The sequence below is a fragment of the Micrasema longulum genome, unplaced genomic scaffold (assembly GCF_059751315.1).
Source record: "Micrasema longulum isolate JH-2025_06_02 unplaced genomic scaffold, ASM5975131v1 h1tg000581l, whole genome shotgun sequence".
Taxonomy (NCBI): domain Eukaryota; kingdom Metazoa; phylum Arthropoda; class Insecta; order Trichoptera; family Brachycentridae; genus Micrasema; species Micrasema longulum.
The window spans coordinates 125,780-144,555 of record NW_028277777.1 but is presented as its reverse complement, the minus strand read 5'-3'; the positions used below and the strand labels follow the sequence as shown (position 1 = coordinate 144,555).

At 31.4% G+C, this 18,776-nt stretch overlaps 1 protein-coding gene across 3 annotated transcripts in view; it reads right to left on the bottom strand.

Annotated features, from left to right (window-relative positions):
* The window catches only part of LOC148280414 (uncharacterized), a 51,192-nt gene that overhangs the window by 22,337 nt on the left and 10,079 nt on the right, over positions 1–18,776 (bottom strand). The window contains exon 1 of one of the 3 annotated variants that reach the window (XM_088228400.1): positions 3,955–4,034. The exons of the other annotated variants lie outside the window; for them this stretch is intronic. The gene's annotated coding sequence lies outside the window, so the exon portion shown is untranslated. Of the gene's footprint in view, positions 1–3,954; positions 4,035–18,776 lie in introns of those variants that run through there. 3 annotated transcript variants of the gene reach the window in all.

Sequence of the window (18,776 nt, the reverse complement as noted above, 5' to 3'; positions counted from 1 at the left end):
ATGATAACTTTGACATTAGAGCCAGCCCATCAAGGCGTCCACTAAGTATGTCATAAAGGACCCACATGTCTAATAGAAGACGGCGATCATATAAACTTAGCAAGTGCTTTTTGCATGAAGAAATATAATTTGGATCGGTATACCTGCATCTCCAGTTAAGATGTCGAAGAAATGTCCATATAATTTTCTCGAACTTTTCTTTGTGTGAGACATTTTGTAGAGATCAAACAGAAGAGGTATACACGAGCAAACTGCGAATAAATTCAAAGTAGACTATTTGAATACACGCGATATCTTTAAATACCTAACATGTACAAAGAACAAAAACATTTTGTATGTGAAGAGATTTCCTACAAATTTGTCTAAGATAGTGTATTTCGACCGCGTTCAATCTTCCATGTTCCATGTTTTACTCCCATACATAAGTGTTACAATTTTAATGCAACCAAACAAAAGCTTCGTTTCTTGGCCACATATTGCAGCAAGTACTACTAGTGCATTCATTCCCAGTACTCGGTAGGTACTCGATATTATAATACTCGGCACAGTTCACGGCGGGCGTCGCATTATAGTGTCGTCACGAAGAAAGGTCGTCTTCTGACAGGGTCGACAGCGCGCCGAAGTTTCCGTTTGGAGTCTGCTACGAAAAACGACAATATCATAATAAGCTTATTATAATATCATTGCATTCTGTTCAATTCTTCCGCCACGAATACATTACGCACGCCGCCGCCGCGGCCGGCTCGTAAACATTTCATGTGAACATAGTATTAAAGAAATCAAACTCACAATGTTTTTATGTCGATTAGGTATAAAATTGAATTATAATAAGCTATGCTTTCGAAGTGTTTGGGAAAGAACGTTTAATGTTTTTTTCGCTCAGAAAATAATTTAAGTAATACACTAACTTTATAGATTTTCTAATTTTCAACTGGTTTTATGAATTATTTTGATAAATTATCCTCTCGTACATATGCAAATTGCAAAGCATCTAGATTGATTTATGAAATAGTAGTGGTAAAAACGGTTCCGAATTTGATTCCAGTAGAGAATACAAAATTAAATGTGATTTTTCTCAAGTCTGGGTGTTCTGAGCTGTAATTCAGAAAGTAGCCAGTCTACAATAAAAAAAATAGATATTGGCATTGTCGGGTGCAGAAATATCAATTCTATGTTCTGCTAAAAAACCGCCAGGCCTCTTTCATACAAAAAAAACGGTAATAATCACAATCTGAAAATAATCTAGATCACAAAAACGACATTTTTCAATTAGCAGAAAACACTACAGCACTAGAAATTTTTTAAAGTATAGATGCTGATGGGAAAATTAATGCCTCAAGAAATCAAGATCTCTTAAATAAATTAAAGTGAATCAAAACATAAGTATTTGAATTTTATAAATTAATTAATTTAAAATTACTTAATAAAAAATGATTTAATACAGAATGTCACCATATACATTCGAGGTTTGAATGAGGTGTCATTAAGTATAAAATCTGGCTGTTTTCTGCAACATGCATATTTTGGGTTCTGTGGTCAGCCAGACTTTAGAAAATCGCCAAAATTTTATCACAAAATAGTACCCTAAGATAAATATAAAATAACATGTTCAATACATAATGAGACAACATACATCAGAGTTTACTAGGGCTGGCTGTTTTCTGCAAAATGAATATCTTAGGTTGTGTGGTCAGCCAGATTAAATAAAATATTAAAACTGGTCAAATACGTAGTTAAAATATTTTTTGTATAAAAAAAAGGAAATTTGTATATTTATCATTTGTCAAACTAAAAAACATTCCAACTGTTGTGTAGATTTAATTATTTACTCTTTTCACAAAAGTGCTATTTTTTCAGTTACATTTTTCTACGGATTACTGCCTTCTGAATAACTACGTACTGTTGGACCTCTTGGCCTATTGTAGTGCTGTTTTATCGACCACGCCTGGAATTGAATTTGATACCTCATATACGCAAAGCTTGTTTCAACATTTTGTTTTTGTTATGTATTTCTAACATTGACCTGTATATTTTCAGTGCAGTAAATTTCCCGATTTGATATTTGACAAAAATCCCTTGGATTTGCCATACACAATTGTATATTATTTTTACAACGTACGCAATTAACAATATGTAATTAATTATAATAATAAAAATACGTGTATAGTTTTATTCCACTTTTATTTACAATTTTTTACCAGTGACCGGGTTTCGTCGTGACCGACATCGTCATACTGGTCAAGTGGAATAAAACTATACACGTATTTTTATTATTATAATTAAAATCCACCTCCACCAAGAAATGTCAGTAGAAAAACTCAATATACTCGTATATGTAATTAATTTATTTATTTATGTTAGTAAAAATTGATAAACGCGCTTTTTATAAAAATGTTGAAAGTTGTACTGTATTGTGTTGTTTAAGTTATTAAGTTAGATAAAATTTAAAAAATTATAATGGAGGGTGTTTCTTTCATGGTGTGAGTACTAAGTATCGATAACTTGTCTCATTTATATCGATACATTGTAGTACTTGAAAGTACAGGCATAGTACTAAAGTAGTTGGTACATACCCGTATATACTTGTATATACTTTAGGTACTGTGCATATTAACGTGAATACAGGCAGACGAAACATATGTTAAATATAGTTTGTGAAAGGAAAAACAAATGTGCAGTACTATAGGTAAAATCTGTTCGTATAATATATTTCTATGGTATTCAATAAGGGCATGCATAGGTACGTCTCCCATGACTTGAATGACTTATTTGTTCATTTTTTAGTTTGATGACTTGAAACCATACCTGAATGACAGCTCAGATTATTTTAATATTTGTAGTACAATCACTATAAAGCAATCTTGCATTGGGATTGATATTTGGCATATTTTTCAGGCCAATCTAGTGTAGAAAGCACTCTCCTCATACTTGAAAATCGTTTGAAAGACCAAGGGTTTTTCTTTCGGTTTTGTTGACACATTTTTTTTGATAACTTCAATAAATTAAATTCAAATAAAAAATTATGTTTATTCTAATAAACCACAATTATAATTAAATTAACCTCTACTGCTTGCATTGCTCTCTTCACTATGAGTTTGGCAAATTGTATGGCCAATTCAGACTAATATAGAAGATTCACCCTTTAATTCTTGAAATAGTTCAACATCTTCGACATGGTGCTAAATCGTGCTGGAAGATTGGTTTGCTTACTGATTAAATCCAATTTTTTTCAATTTCCTGGACAAACATGTTTCTGATAAGCTAAATACATCTCACAAACCTACAAAAGACCGGCAAAACGATCGACATTGACAAAAACTTAAATGCAAAAAACAAAACCATTACAGGTTATGTGATTAGTATAGAAATAGCTGCCAAAATCATCTCCGGCAGTGTCGCCATCTTGAAAAAATAAAGAAACGTTAAACGTTCGCTTTAATTCGAACAAGTGTGTAAGTGCACAAACCAAGCATGGCTGGTGGTCTACTACAGACAACATACCTTAAAATTTTCATTCACTGCGCGGCGTGGGACAACATCATTCTTTAGGGACATCTTTTACCTCTTCAAACAAACCAGTTCTTACGAAAAATGCATTTTTATACGAGCTTTATAAATTATATAAATTTTACGGTCAGGCAAGGTGTTCTCGCAAGCAGTACGTATGTATACCATTTATATTTCAATATGCTGTGTTGTTTTGAAATTTGTTTGTATGAAAGCAAATATTTGGTAATTTGACCGATGGACTTATTTTGATTTATTTACGGTTTCATGAACCTTTAACAGAATTAAAATAAAACCAGCGAAGAAAATAACACAAAAATAGCATAATTTTAAAAATAACAAAAACACAAAAAAAGTAAGCAATAGTAAACAGTATTTATAAAAAAATAAAAATATTACACCTGTAACAAATATAAATATAAATAGTGATAAATCATTTTAATTTACCTATCCACACCTAGTTGTGTATATGACACTACGTTGGTACATCAACTGCATCGTATTTTGATCAGTATTACGCTTCAGCCACTTGCTAGTCTAGAAACAATGAAATATTGCAGAGTAGAACCACCTTTAAAGTTAACATATCATGTCCACCATGCTAGGGGTGAATTTAGGACCTCAAGCATGGTAGGTGAACTCGCCAACCATTACATTACGAGGCTGACTTATCTCCGCTAGATTTCATTTTTCAGGATTGCAACCTAAGAATAGTGAAATGCGAATAAGTGAGTGTCAAAAATTATTTACTGTTTTGTGATAAAATTCTTTACACAAAACATTTTAGTTGAAACGGTAAAAACACATAACAATTAACTTACAAAAGAGCAATCTTAATAGTAGGTATGCATCTAATTACATACGTATTTCAATTTCACACATAAAATATCTATAAAAATCAATAATGCTAGCTCGCGTCTAATTTTGAAAATTCAGTAAGTAATATGAACAAATTGATTTACACCGTAAATTGTTCATTATTGTCCTCATTCTTTTTTTATGACCTTCATATTAATAAAAACGTATTTTTTATTGTTTCAGCATTGACTTGGTAAAGAAACATTTTGTAATTATTTTAAATGAAACATTTTGACAAATTACAACAGGGGTGGAGAATACCTTAAAAAAGGGAATACGGAAATCTAGGAATTTACAGGGCTTATGACCTGTCATTGGCAGGTTTAGGTGGCCACTTTACACACCGTGTAACATTCACCATTTTGCCTATGTGTGAACATCCATATTTCTTCAATTCTTCCATTTGTCGATTTTAGTGAAGCTGTAACCTTTATTGTTATAAAGAGATTAATCTGATTGAATTATTTCACGTATTAGGCAACCTCTGAAAACAATTTTACAATTTTTAAACTTCTTCTTGGACCAGTTGGTTTTATTACAATATTTGAGTTTGTCGAAATGTTTGTAAACAAAAGACTGGATTTCACTCCCTCGGGAGTCATTATTAACAAATTACAACTGGGATGGAGAATACATTAAAGAAAGGAATATGGAAGTCTAGGCATTTACAGGGCTTATAACCTGTCATTGGCTGGTTTGAGTGGTCACTGTACAGCTTTTTGTCGACAAACATTTGGACAAACTCAAATATTGTAATAAAATTAAACACTTTGTATTTTTTACCATGTATGAGTTTTATATATTACAACTAGTTTTAGGTATTCTGAAATACCCATCATCAGGTGTAAATATAAACTAAACTAAATATATACGGAGATAAGTACTAAGGCACTAATTGGGTCGGGTGGAAGGGGCAAGGCATTGTGTGGTGGAGGGGGTGGGGTTTTCCTAATTATTGTGAATATTGATAGCGAGGGTGAAGAATTTTGGTGTAGAATATTATTAGTTAAAATTTTCTCTGAATTTTTATTTGTATTTAAATATTTTTTAAATTATTCATTAAAACATATTTATTTGTGACAAAATAAGTTTAATTTTAAAGGAAAGAAAAGAATGGTTTGTATCTATAATATGGTTTGCAAATTCAGAAAAATTAGTGCATTTTCTAATATATTATGTTGAAAACTTCTTCACCCCTTTTATCAATATTCCCCATAATTACGAAAACCCCACCCCCTCCGCCTCACATCGCCTTGCCTCTTCCACCCGACCCATTAGTATTAATCTGTGTTTATATTTTAGTTTAGTTTATATTTACACCTGATGATGGGTAATATAGAATACCTGAAACTAGTTGTGTTATAATATATTAAACTCTTATGTGGTAAAAATAAGAAAGTGTTTCATTTTAAATAAATAAAAACGTATTTATAATACATAGGTCTTAGTTATTAAATCCTTGCTGATTTTGGAAATGGATGTGTAAGAATATTAAAATATTCCCAGGTTTTTACCAAATTTATTCACTTCACGATACATTTTTATAAAATAAAAACTTGGAAATTATACACATACGTATGCGCACCTAACACTTAAAACAAAGTTTTTATTTTAAAATAATTTACCCTTATTTAAATTCATGACTATTCATACACTCGGGTGGTAGTTCGGAAATCTATGCAAGGAACGTTAAGTATTTTCCAATACAGAATCTTCAACAAATAGTTAAGTTAATTGAGGAAATTAAGCCTTCAATAATTACTACAACGAGTATTTTGAATTCTAGTGAACAGGAAATGATTAAAGTACCTGCAATAAGTCGCAATGAGCTGTATTCCAAGAAAGCGTAAGAAAATTTAATATTGCTTCAACAGAACTTGAGACAATTTGGATATACTTTTTTTCCGTTTTCAGTAAGAAAAACTGAGTCACTTCTTTTTAATGCATGCCCATATTTGTATATTTGAATTATGGATCATTTAATTTAATTTGAAGCCTCGTTTATTATTTACAACTTACAACTATATTTTTGTAATAATTATGAATAAAAGTTCGTTTTTCAACTAAATTCAAGTATATTTCATTAAATGTCATTAAATATTTGTATGTAACCACTTACCGACTTTTCTATTTTCTAAAAAAGTGGATAAAAGGTTACATACAAATGTTTAATAGCAAAGTTAATGATTTAAATATCAATAATAAAATTAATTTAATTAATTACTCTTTTTCAGTTAAGAATGGTATGAAAATTGGATTGTTAAGGAAGAATTGATTAACCGTTAAATTTTGGGGAATTTACTTGACCATCTAAGGCCCAAATATCCCTATTTATAGCTAAGAAAAACCGTTTTTTTTTTTAATGCATAAGAAAAATTACATGGAGTCTTCCACATTGTTTATATAGGTAAACATTAGAAAAATATTAAATTCGTTATCTTCATTGTTTTATTAAATAAATATTTTAAGTGTATGACAGAGTGAAACTTCTATAAACTTAAATTGTCAACCTGTCATACGTTAAAATTTTAATTTTAAAATTATAATTAACTTCCACTGAGAAAATTCACTAAGTAATTTGAATGCGTTTTTCATTGAAATATCTATGAGTGCACGTACCAAAATGCATTCAACTCAGCGAATATTATTTGTGGAAGCCCATTATAATTTATTAAAGTAAAATTTTATAGTATGATTTGGTGACACTTTAAGTAGAGAAAAGTTTTACGTTGACATGCATTAAATATTCATTTTATAAATCACCTTAAAAATACACTGAAAAAATGCCGATCAACAAATTGATGGAGATTACAGGAACTCAAGTAATATGTGTGTATTATTAAAAATGCTACCTATATTTATGTACCGAGTTTGCCAATAGGGACGATAAGATTTGTATAGCGCATAGCGGCCAAATTTAAATGTCAAAATTTGACATCTGCTGGCAGTTGTCATCTATAAGGTTTGCCATTTCACCATCAATCTTTTTATGTGGCCCCAGCGTTTGGAAATCGTTCAAATATTCTATTCTAAACATTTTTTTCCTACTCGAAGACCAATTCGTGAAAGGAAATGCCGATTTTCATCGAAAAATTGACTTCTCTGTAGAGGCTTATTTTTATTTAAACGGCTACGTCAACAAGCAAAAAGGCCGCTATTGCTGTGGGGCAAACTTTCAAAAGATTGATGATGCTCCATTATATCTGGAAACACTTGTCTGGTGTGGATTATGGTATGGTAGCATCATTTTTTAGCCAAAATTTTAAAAAAATCAGCCAAAAATATTGTTACTGTGAATGGTGAGCTTATTGTGCCATGACGAATATTTTTTTTTCCCACTAATTGAAGAAATTGATGAGGACGACATTCGTTTTCAACAAGATGGTGCGGCGCGCCTTGCTATACAGCAAGCCTAACGATGGAGTTATTGCCAGAATATTTTGGTGAATCGGTTATTTCACGAAATTCACGAGTTATCACCACTAGACTATTTCCTGTGAGGCTCTGTTAAATCACAGATTTACAGTAACAAACCCAGGGCTCTCGATAAGCTCGAAGCCAACATTCTCCGCGGCATAGTCGTCATACCATCCGAAATGCCACACAGTTATCGAAAATTTACGTCACCAGATCAATCAGTGTAAGAAAAGCGGTGGTGGTCATTTGTAGGATATTTTGTTTAAATCATAAATAACCATCTAATAAAACCATTCCGCAAGTTTTTAGATAGCGTTTAATATGTTAAATTTTAAATCCTATCATTATTATTGCAAACCCAATTTAAGCCACTAAAGAATGTGTAGGTACACAATGTCATTTCTGTTTACCATCAAGATAATATTAAGTGTTTTTTGGTATCTGATTCGATAGGACAGATAAGAATCTTGAGCTCAAGTAATGGATTTACTTTCACGATGAACGTATTGATGATGTCATAATATAACAGTACCTTATGCATCAATACACACACAAAAAAGTTCTTGTGAATGTTACGCATTTCTTAAATTTGTTGTGTTGATAACCTTTATGATATCTTCAAAAATTATCAAAGTGTACATAAAAAAATAATCAGAAACAACACAACTTACGTCTTTATAAATAATTAAAGTCGTAATGCAATATTGTAACTTACTAAAAAAAACTGATGGTTTTTTATTCAATTGTCTGTCTGCCTAGTGGCATAGTTGTTAGGTCATTTCTCTATCACGTTTGAGGTTCCGGATTCGACTCCTGAAAAACTAGACATAAAACATTACTTTTAAAATGTGTTTTTTCAATGCAAAATTTTGTAGTTTCTGAACTAGCATCTATAACTGATTATCTCATGAAGGTGAGATACTCGTGTACTCGTGAGACGCTGCATTTAATATACTGATGCAGTGCCCTATGCGCTATTTAAAAAAAACATTATTCTGTATTCGGATAACCAGCAGCTACATTTATCTTATATTTAAATCAAAACAAATTACAAATAAGCCAATTACAGGTTTTCACAAGTAGTATTACAGTAAGTTGAAAAATATTCTCAAACCTGAAATGATACGGAAATGACAATCATGATTTATGAAATATGTGTTTAGTCGTTGATTAAATGATTTCGTTTCGTTTTCTCAGTTGAATATTCACTTAAATTATTATTATGACAATTTTGTTGTATATTTTCGTAAAAATTATTACAAAAATGCGCCTAAAAATATTTTTGTAAGGATATTATAAAAAATGTTTTGATTATCAATATTTTTATAGTCATTTTTATTAAATTAACGGATATTCTATCAAAATATTTTCACTTATTACAATCTAATTTCTGAAGACAAATAAGAACTGCCTATACTTAAAATCAATGAAAAAAGGGGATAAAATTCTGATTATGGTAAAATCACCCAGTTTGGTACTAGCGCCGCGGCCATGCTTTTTCCAAAATGTGCTCTACTCTACCACCGAATTAGGAATACAACGCTACACTTCCGGTGCGGCGTGCGGCGTAACTAAACACTAAACTGCTGGATACTGAATGTCCAATAGTAGGTGATGATAAACTGGTTTAGTGACTCTGGTTAGTTGAATCTATGAGAAATTGAACGATGGTTATCGCGTATCGTAAAATAAAACGCGGTCTCGGCGTATTTTTATGTGGCAAAGTGAAAGTATATATAAAGGTAGTGATTTACGATATCACTTATTTACGAGCATGAAGTAAATCCATTGGTAATACAAGTGTTAACTGATGATCTTCATGTTGGATGATTGAGTATTCATTTGAAAATTCACCGACGGTATTTAGAAATTTGGTGAATATCAAAAATATCGCGTTGTGGGTTTTTCGGACATTAGAAACATCTTATGGGCCGTTAAAAATCTATGTTAATGGTACAAAAATTGACGAGTTTAAACTAATTGATTACCGATTAGAAATATTTGATGGTTACTGAAATTGACCATATTCAATAAATTTTGCCGTTTTATCACTAGTTTTTCATCATTAGAAAGATAAAATAAATTGTTTCAAAGCATTAATAAACTACGTACATAAAATTCTAATAATTTTAGGTTTTCGAAAACAATAAAATTTAAACATTTGTAGTATAAAGCATTGTATGTTTATAATATAAATAATATTTTTATTATAGTTTAACAATGTCTGCTTAAAGAATACGAGTTTTATACATTAAAAGGAAAATAAAATTATCATCAGTATTTAGATACGTTAGCGATAGATCGTTAGCGATCAAAAATAGATAATTAATAAATCTGGAATAATCAGTGAAATAATATGTTAACTGTGCTCATGAAACTAAAATGTTACATTGATTACATTTAAGAGTCATCATAAGTAATGAAAATTGTATTACTTAAACTATTAACATAAAATAACTGCACTTTTTACCCACAAAAACATAGAAAAGTGGGCGTCCGTGGGTTCCTGTATTTCTGTTATAATATACAGATATAGAAAAAAATTCAACATGAACTTGAGGCGCTATGGCTTTCAAAAAGTCATGGTGTGATTATTTCGTTTTCTCAGTAGAAAAACTACCTACGTTTTTCAATTTAACTCCTACGCGCATTCGCCCATTAAATGTACAGGGCTCATAATAAAACCTATATTTATACTACCGTGAATAGATACTCTAAAGATGAAAGAAAACGAAGGTTTACATGGTCACAGAAATGAGATCACGATATGGGAGTTTGTTTGGGTTATAGAAGTGTATAATGTATGGTTAGTATATCTATGTATGTTCTCATTCACTCAGACTGCGTGGCGCTTGTATCCCCTCTCTGCAGATTGAACCAGTTAAACCTTCATGACGATTAAGTTAATTCTCCGTCAGGTAATTATTACTGCATTCGGCGGATTCGGCCTGAGATCTGTTTACTAACAACGACAGAATGATTTTCACCGTGGGATATAACTCAAAGCTGAGTGAGCACGACAAAATGATAAAAAATAGGTTTTGTAAATTGAATAAAATGTTAGATTTCTAGTGTTTTAGACGAGCTGTTTTAATCTAGTTAAAGAACTTGAATGAATTTTAATAGGTTTTTTTAAATAAAAAATCTTTATATATATAATTCCTCTGTACGTGTGATGTCACCGTACTCCTCCTAAACGGCTTAACTGATTTACGTGCGGTTTTCAGAGAAACATAGATCTTTGCGATGTTCGTGTTCGTAGATATTAAAATTTTCAATCGAATATGTAAAAAAGAAGTTAGGAGCATTAATGTTTAATTCATCGATCTACCAGGGTTGGATTCAAGGAGAATGCATTTACAAAAAAATGGAAAGATGTTGTTTTTTGTGAATAAAAAAAGGTTGTTTTTGAATGTTTACAAACAGCATTTGTTTTTTGTAGATCTCAATCAGATTCTTTTCTTAAATTCCTTATAATTTCTACCCATTTGTTTCTTTTTATTGGATTTTTGGTAACACTTAAATAATATTCAATTCAATACATTTTTAAAAATCGTATTCCTGCATAAGTACACCCCTTTGTTGGTAAGACGACCGGAGTTTGACGTTTGCAAAAAGAATGCCATATTTGAAAAAATAAATATTTTATGTTTTGGAATTTAACCATAAAGCCATAAACAAGTACCTAGGTACCTACTTAAATGGAATATTTGAATATTATAAATTTTAAGTTTTGGAATTTAATCACAACTTATCAATGAAAAGTCTTTTTCCAAGCTAATAGAACTAGTAATAGTTCTACATTATCTCTGACTCTCCCGTAATAGTTCTACATTATCTCTGGCTAATAACAAGGAAGCCAACGTTCGGGAATGACAACGTCTGACGGGTCCGCTAGTGTGTCCATAAAAAATGATAAATTTGATTAGAAGTTCCCGAATAAGTTATTTTAATAATTGTTAACAAGTCTTGAAATAACCCAGGTTTTTGTAAAGTTACAACTTGTGTTAAAGTAAAGAAATTAAACAATCTATTTAAGTTCATGTTATTGAAAGTTTATTAAACATTTTGTGGTAAATACATATGTTAATTACATTCGATATTTTAAGCTGATTATAAAATAATGTGTTTTACAGTCATATTTGGTTAAAAAAAAAAATGTAGTAATAAAAAGGTACTGGCGGGTGAAAATTCAAATGAATTAGGCACCTACAAATTAGAAATTTTTCGTGAATTTAAAGACGTGACGACCTATGTTATCTTAAATTATTTAATTATTTTTAACCACTCTCAGTCAAAGTAAGGCATGTCTCAAAATAATATAAACACGCTTTATGAATATTTCAGTCCAACTAAAAATTTAGTTCAATATCTAATATTAATTCAATAAATTAATAATATCAATTTTGATGTTCTCACGGTATAAACACGCTTTATGAATATTTCAGTCCAACTAAAAATTTAGTTCAATATCTAATATTAATTCAATAAATAATTAATATCAATTTTGATGTTCTCACGGTGTAATCTAATCGCTAGGATGCTTGCTTAACGCACGGGGAAAGAAGATTGATTTTAGTTGATATTATATTCTATGTTATTATTTACTACTGTCATTGATATGTGGTACGTTTTTTTAAAGTCACAATTTTTACTCTAAAACTTCTCATTAAATATCTGCTCTATGAAATGAATATTTTGTTGTCAATTTCTAGTTAAGAAATAAAGAATTTATAAGGGTTTTGTTAGTAAATTATATCATATTTACAAATTGCTCAATCTTGAAAAGAGAAATTCAAATTTAAAATCAACATATTCAATTACTTTTTTGTTTATTTTATTTATTCAAATTTATACAAAAAATAACAATATCTAGATTGCGCCAAACGAATAAAAAATAAAAGTCTATCGGTGTTTATATTCCTGCTTTCCAGTAGTTGAAATTGAAATAAAGAATATTACAATTTACTGATTTTGAAAACTTATTACCAACCACTAAATTTGTAGATCAATAAATTAATTTCAGGCATTGACATAAATACAAGTGGACATGCTATCAATTTGTAATATTAACAAACATTCAATGTAAGGCTTTATAAGTGCCTAATAATTTAGATTATTCCTTAAGATTTGTACACGAACATAAAATTTCTCATATAAAATTATTATTCGATAAAGCCGTCACTGGATATATATTTCCACTCACCGCACCGGTATGTTCAACGCAATCGAGTATGTACACCTGGGCCCCGATTACAGTGGGAAGTTAACAGAGTTATCTTCGACTGTCTATAAAGAAAAACCGATATTTGTGTACGAAAATGAGTATATTTGCATGAACATTTAAAATATCTTTGTCGGTAACCTATAATTGAACATGATTAGAAAAAAAAATTGTTTGCGTATTCTGCTTTTCATAGAGATAATTAATTTTACTTTTTAGATAAAAATTAAGATAAATGCTAACTTCCCATTGTAATCGGGGCCCAGCAATATAACGATCTTCAATATTTTTTTTAGTATCATGAATGCTACTTTTTCATAACGTTGTAATATTGCTAAGTAATTAGAAAGCATAATATCAAGACGAATTTTGGTTAAATTTCGATATGTTTAGTCGTTTGTAGTAAAGAAACTGGTTATTATTGCGCTCACGGGAAAACGTTTTGTATATTTTAGAATACACTACTTTTGGAGACTTTTTCGATTATGTGGCCCCTAAAAACTGTTGTGTGAACCACAACTTATTAAACGAGACATGGGAATTATAAATAAAATTCGAATGAAATTTGGGAGAGAAACAATATCAAATATATTAAGTTGGTAAAATTCGATGTTGTTTAGTTTAGTTTTTTTTTATGCTTTGAAATTGAAATGATAAGGCTTCGATCCCCAAGATGCAATAAACTTAAAATATATTTTATGCACTTTTGCTTTAACCGAGTCTTACAAAAATATTTTTGGTTGTAAGAAAACATCATCAAAAAGATTAAATTTAAAAATATAATATTAACATATAATTAATTGTTTGGCAAACGGACATTTAACAACAATTTATATAAATTATTGACAGATTATTTATTTGAATTATTGAGGTGCTATGTATTCACAATAAATAAATTAATTAGTTATGCGTTTGGTTGGCTTCGTGTTACAAAGGGAAGTATTAAAATATCCATAGAAATTATTTACGATTTTTTAATAATTATCGTTGACGTTTATTTATTATGTAAGGCTCGACCTCTCATTCTATTGTCACTGTTCCGATGACGACTAGATCAAGTTTGAGTAATTCCACCACTCGGTCACGGCCATACGAGGCATAGTACTGGGAGCCTTACATACATAAACTCGTATGATGTAGGTACTGCGTGCAGAGGGCGCGGCTCGTTACGGCTGGAATTATTTAAAAAATATCGAAGCCATTTCGGTTCTCAAGACGAGCCGCTGCGTTGACGCGCACTTATTCCGAAGCTCTGGTCACTTTCAGCGCTTTTTTAGTGAAATAAAACACGAAAATAATGAAGCATTTAAGATATTATTTCATTGTATTTCAAGTGCATTTCTCTACCATGCAAGAGGTTTCGGATTATGTTACATCTAAATACAACATTTATTTTAAAATGTGTGTTTCACTACCATTACTTGGCATCTAGCATAAAAAATCGAGATATGGTGCATTCGGTTGACAATTATTGTAGTTTTATAAGGGGTTGCATAAGTACGCATAAGACAAAAATCATTTGAAAAAAATAAGTTTACTCTGGGAATTCTGGGCCGTATTAAATATGGAAGTAAACAAAGTTATTTTCAATTATCTTTATAAACTATAATTGAATTTCTGTAAGAAAGTGTGAATTGGATAAAAAATTCAATTGTCTTCTTCGGTAGCCTGTGAAGACAATTGAAAATAACTCTCTTTACTTCCCATTGTAATTGAGGTTCGGGCCCTGGGACAGTACCCTACATTAGCTCAAGACTCTAGACTGCCAAGTTTTGACTCTAAATGTGTGAAAAAATGCTAAGCATAAAATTGTTTTATTTTGTAGTCAACACTCGATATCAATAATTATTTTATAAAAAGTTCGTGAGTAGATGAAATAACATTTTATAACTACGTATAATGAAAGTGCGGTAGTGGACTTTACTTGGACAAGTGGTTCGATGACTCGAAAAAGTCTTCTTGACCTCGCACTATCCTGGAGCACCGTATATAATAATCATTACGTCGATGACAGAATTAAGTAATGAAATTACCCAAAAATCTGTACTCGTAGGCAGACTATATCATAAAACGAATAGAATCTCGCCTTTGCAAGTTTTCTAGAAAGACGATGCTTAATGGAGTGTGATAAAAAAATATTTACAGAAAAGTTCCAACAATATGAAAAAAACAACAAATTACCATGTCCTTATTTTATTTTATTTTAATTTTGATTATTATGGTTCACAAACAATAAACAATACCTACGACGTTGGTATAATAATCACAATTTGTTATATAAATTTATTTCAACAGAAAGGGAAAACATTTTTGAGAAGGGATCAGCCAGTCTGCAAGCATTTGGACATAATCAAACATTGTACAATTTGTTATGTTTAAATATTGTTCATCGATTATATTTATATGAACACAACATGCACAAATGAGTAAAAAAAGGTGTTTACATTTTTAATATTTTTAAATTGACTAGCTTAATGAAATCCTGTTAATATTATGAAAGTTATTACAGTAAATTATACCAACAGGTTATTACAAGTTATTATTTTGTCGGCCTCGTGGTGTAATGGTCAGCGCGTTTGCCTACCAAGCAAGAGGTCTCGCGTTTTAATCCCGGCATGGTTAAGATGAAATATTTAATTAAAAGGGTGTTGTAGCACCAGATTATTTCACAATCCCTGGACTGGTACCTGAATAGTAATACTGATCATCTTTTCTTCATTCAACAAGAAATATCAAAATACGTTGCGATTGGTGTACCAATGCAGAGCCCTATGCAGCATTAGGTGCGGAAAAGGTTTGATGGTGATGATGATTATCCACACCAGATGATGTATAGGGCACCGCTTTGGTAATTCAAATGAAACGTACCTCAATCATTTGTTACATCAAGGTTAAGTGATCTATCGTCCGTTTCAGGTGCCAGTCCAGTAAAAATGAAATATTGTAGGGTAAAATCGACTTCTTCTTCTTTCTGTGCCATATCAGGTCTCCCCGACGTTGGCGATCACTCTAGAGTAAGCATTCCGGTCCTGCGCCAACTGGAACAGCGCCTCGACCCCACGCACTCCCGTCCAGTCGCGGATGTTTCTCAGCCAGGACATCTGTCGCCTTCCAACCCCACGCTTTCCCTCGATCTTTCCCATCATAATAGTAAAATCGACCTTTTAATTAATATTTCATATCGACCTTCCAGGAATCGAACCAAGACATCGATTCGAGGTGAATCTCCACTTGATTTCCTTTTCAGTATTTTGTCCCGAGAGTAGCCATCGAGTCAAAGATGTTTGTATAGGATTCTCATTCTATTTTACACACATAATTAGGAACTTCAGCTCTACAGGAAATTGGATACAATAAATGTTTTTTTTTAAATTGGAGCATTAAATTGAACAGCAAAGTTTTCTAAAAATGTACGAAAAGAATTACAAAAGCGGACTACTTTGAACGACGTTACTAGCTCATATGAATCAACCAATGCAAAAAGAGTTATGGAAGATTTCCGGTTTACTTGCCGGCAACAGACTAATGGGCAGAACTGATCGAAAATAAGCACGGAGTTATTTCAGAAATACAAAACTTATAAAAATCGTAACGTAGATAATACGATGCATAAAAATTGCTTTTTTTTCACTTAGTTCAATAGTCTATTAACAAATAAAAAACAACCACTGAACTTCCTCATTGTATTATTTATCCGCCCGGATACGGTGAATAGGGTTGTAGTCCCGTGGCTAGTATTGCGGACTCACGGATCAGAGGTCCGAGATTCAAACCTCATTCTATCCCAACTTGATTTCCATTTTCTTATGGTGAATTATTTATAATTTTTTGAAAATAGCCACCAAAATTGAAATATTTGGGTGAATTATAAGAACGCTAACATTTCTTAATATGGTGGATTCATGAGCTACTTGCACATATTCAAGATATCTGAGATTAACACCTGCCCATACGATGATGTTATTCTCCAAGATGTCTCCCATCTGTTGATGCCTTGTCCCCTTTTTGGTTTACAGAGAATGCAACTGGAGGCGTGATGCAAAACTCTAAATGAAAATTTACACGATATTTATGATTAGTCATTAGGATTTGTCAAGAGAGGTAACATTATAAATGATAGATATAGTAAAGGCAATAAAAGGTATTAATGATAGCACGAAACCAAATGCCGAGCACTCTTTAAGGATCAGAAGGTCTGTTGACGAATGACAACAGTCCGCCTTCTCCTGACAAGTTTTCCTTGGTTTCCTCGTCTCCTCCTAGAGAAGCTCCTAAAACTGGCCACAGCCGAAACATCCTACCCGATCGTTACATTTAATAGAACATTTTTTTAAAAGTAATTAAATAAATAAATATAAAATAACCCGAACATTGCACAAAAAATAATGCAACTCCAATATAAAAATAAATATTTATTTTAGATCAAAAAAGGACACTTTTATGTTTCCATAAATTCACTTATTATCAAGTTGACATTCCGTAAAATCCATAAAAAAATAAAAAATATGTATTAAGAAAACTTAAGAAGCTGCGCTAGCCTAAAAAACTTTAACAATTGTAAAAGTAATCGAAAGTCGAAATATGATTAAAACAAATAAATAAATCTGCGTATATTAATCGTGCGGTCTAGAAAAAAATTTTTTGGAATAAATCTTTTGTCTCGTCGTTAGCTTGAAATGAGAATAGGCCTGCTGATGTCATAGTAAGTCGGGTAACGCCCCTTGCTACCCTGGGGCTCCGTGAGAATTTACTGGAGAAACTCCGTTACTTACCGAGATCATTATATTGAATATAGATCGACGTGTTCGGCCAATACTTCGCATGATGTCACCTAAGTGCGAGATATACTCCACATTGGTAGGCATGCCATTGTTGTACGGAGAAATAGCCCCCAGCTTTACAGAAATCCGATCTGATACGTTGATTTGATTGATATTTGTCAAATATTGCGAGCATCCTCTGTGTCTGAACCGCTCACAAATATGTAGTCTACTTAGCCCGCGATGGACTCGATTCCTGAATGCCAAGTGTTCTTTCTACATATTTAGCACTGACGTATAATAAATAGACGCGTTATTTGTAAACTAGCTACATCCAAGATATACATAAAAAAGAGATAGGGTCCCGTGGCTAGTGCCACCGATTTTTTAAATTTAACCCTCCCCATGTTGGTTCTTATTTTATAAAAGTGAGTTTTTTACAGATCGTTGAAAATAGTCTCCAAAATTAAGGTATGTTGGTAAATCGCAAGAACGCAAATATTGAATTTACGTATTTTAAAAAACGTGCAAATATTCATGTGACCAAAAGAATTTTTAGATTATTTTTGGAGAATTAAGGAAAGGAAAGCGATTTGAATCAACGATTTGAAATTCCATATATTCAGCATTTGTAACATGTTTATTTAATTAAATGTGCTAAATGGCTTAGAAGCAATTTAATTACCTGAAGTAATACTTATATCTGTATGCGAGAGGTAAACTACAATATCTTCATAAACCCAACTTTTCAGGATAGACAAATTAGTGATTTGTCATATTTTAAACATATTGTATCTTTCAATGTGACGCTTTTAAGTAAACTTGTATTCTAAACTATATTGATCCACATTACAAAAATACACATTTGTAAAATTTTTTGGAGTACTGTATGTTTTCTTACTTTCCGTAACCCCTTATTTGGCGTGGAGTTACAATAAAAAAATGAAATTAAAGAAATTAGGAGTTCATGCTATTTACCTTGAAATAGAGGACGAAAATTTTTATTTCGA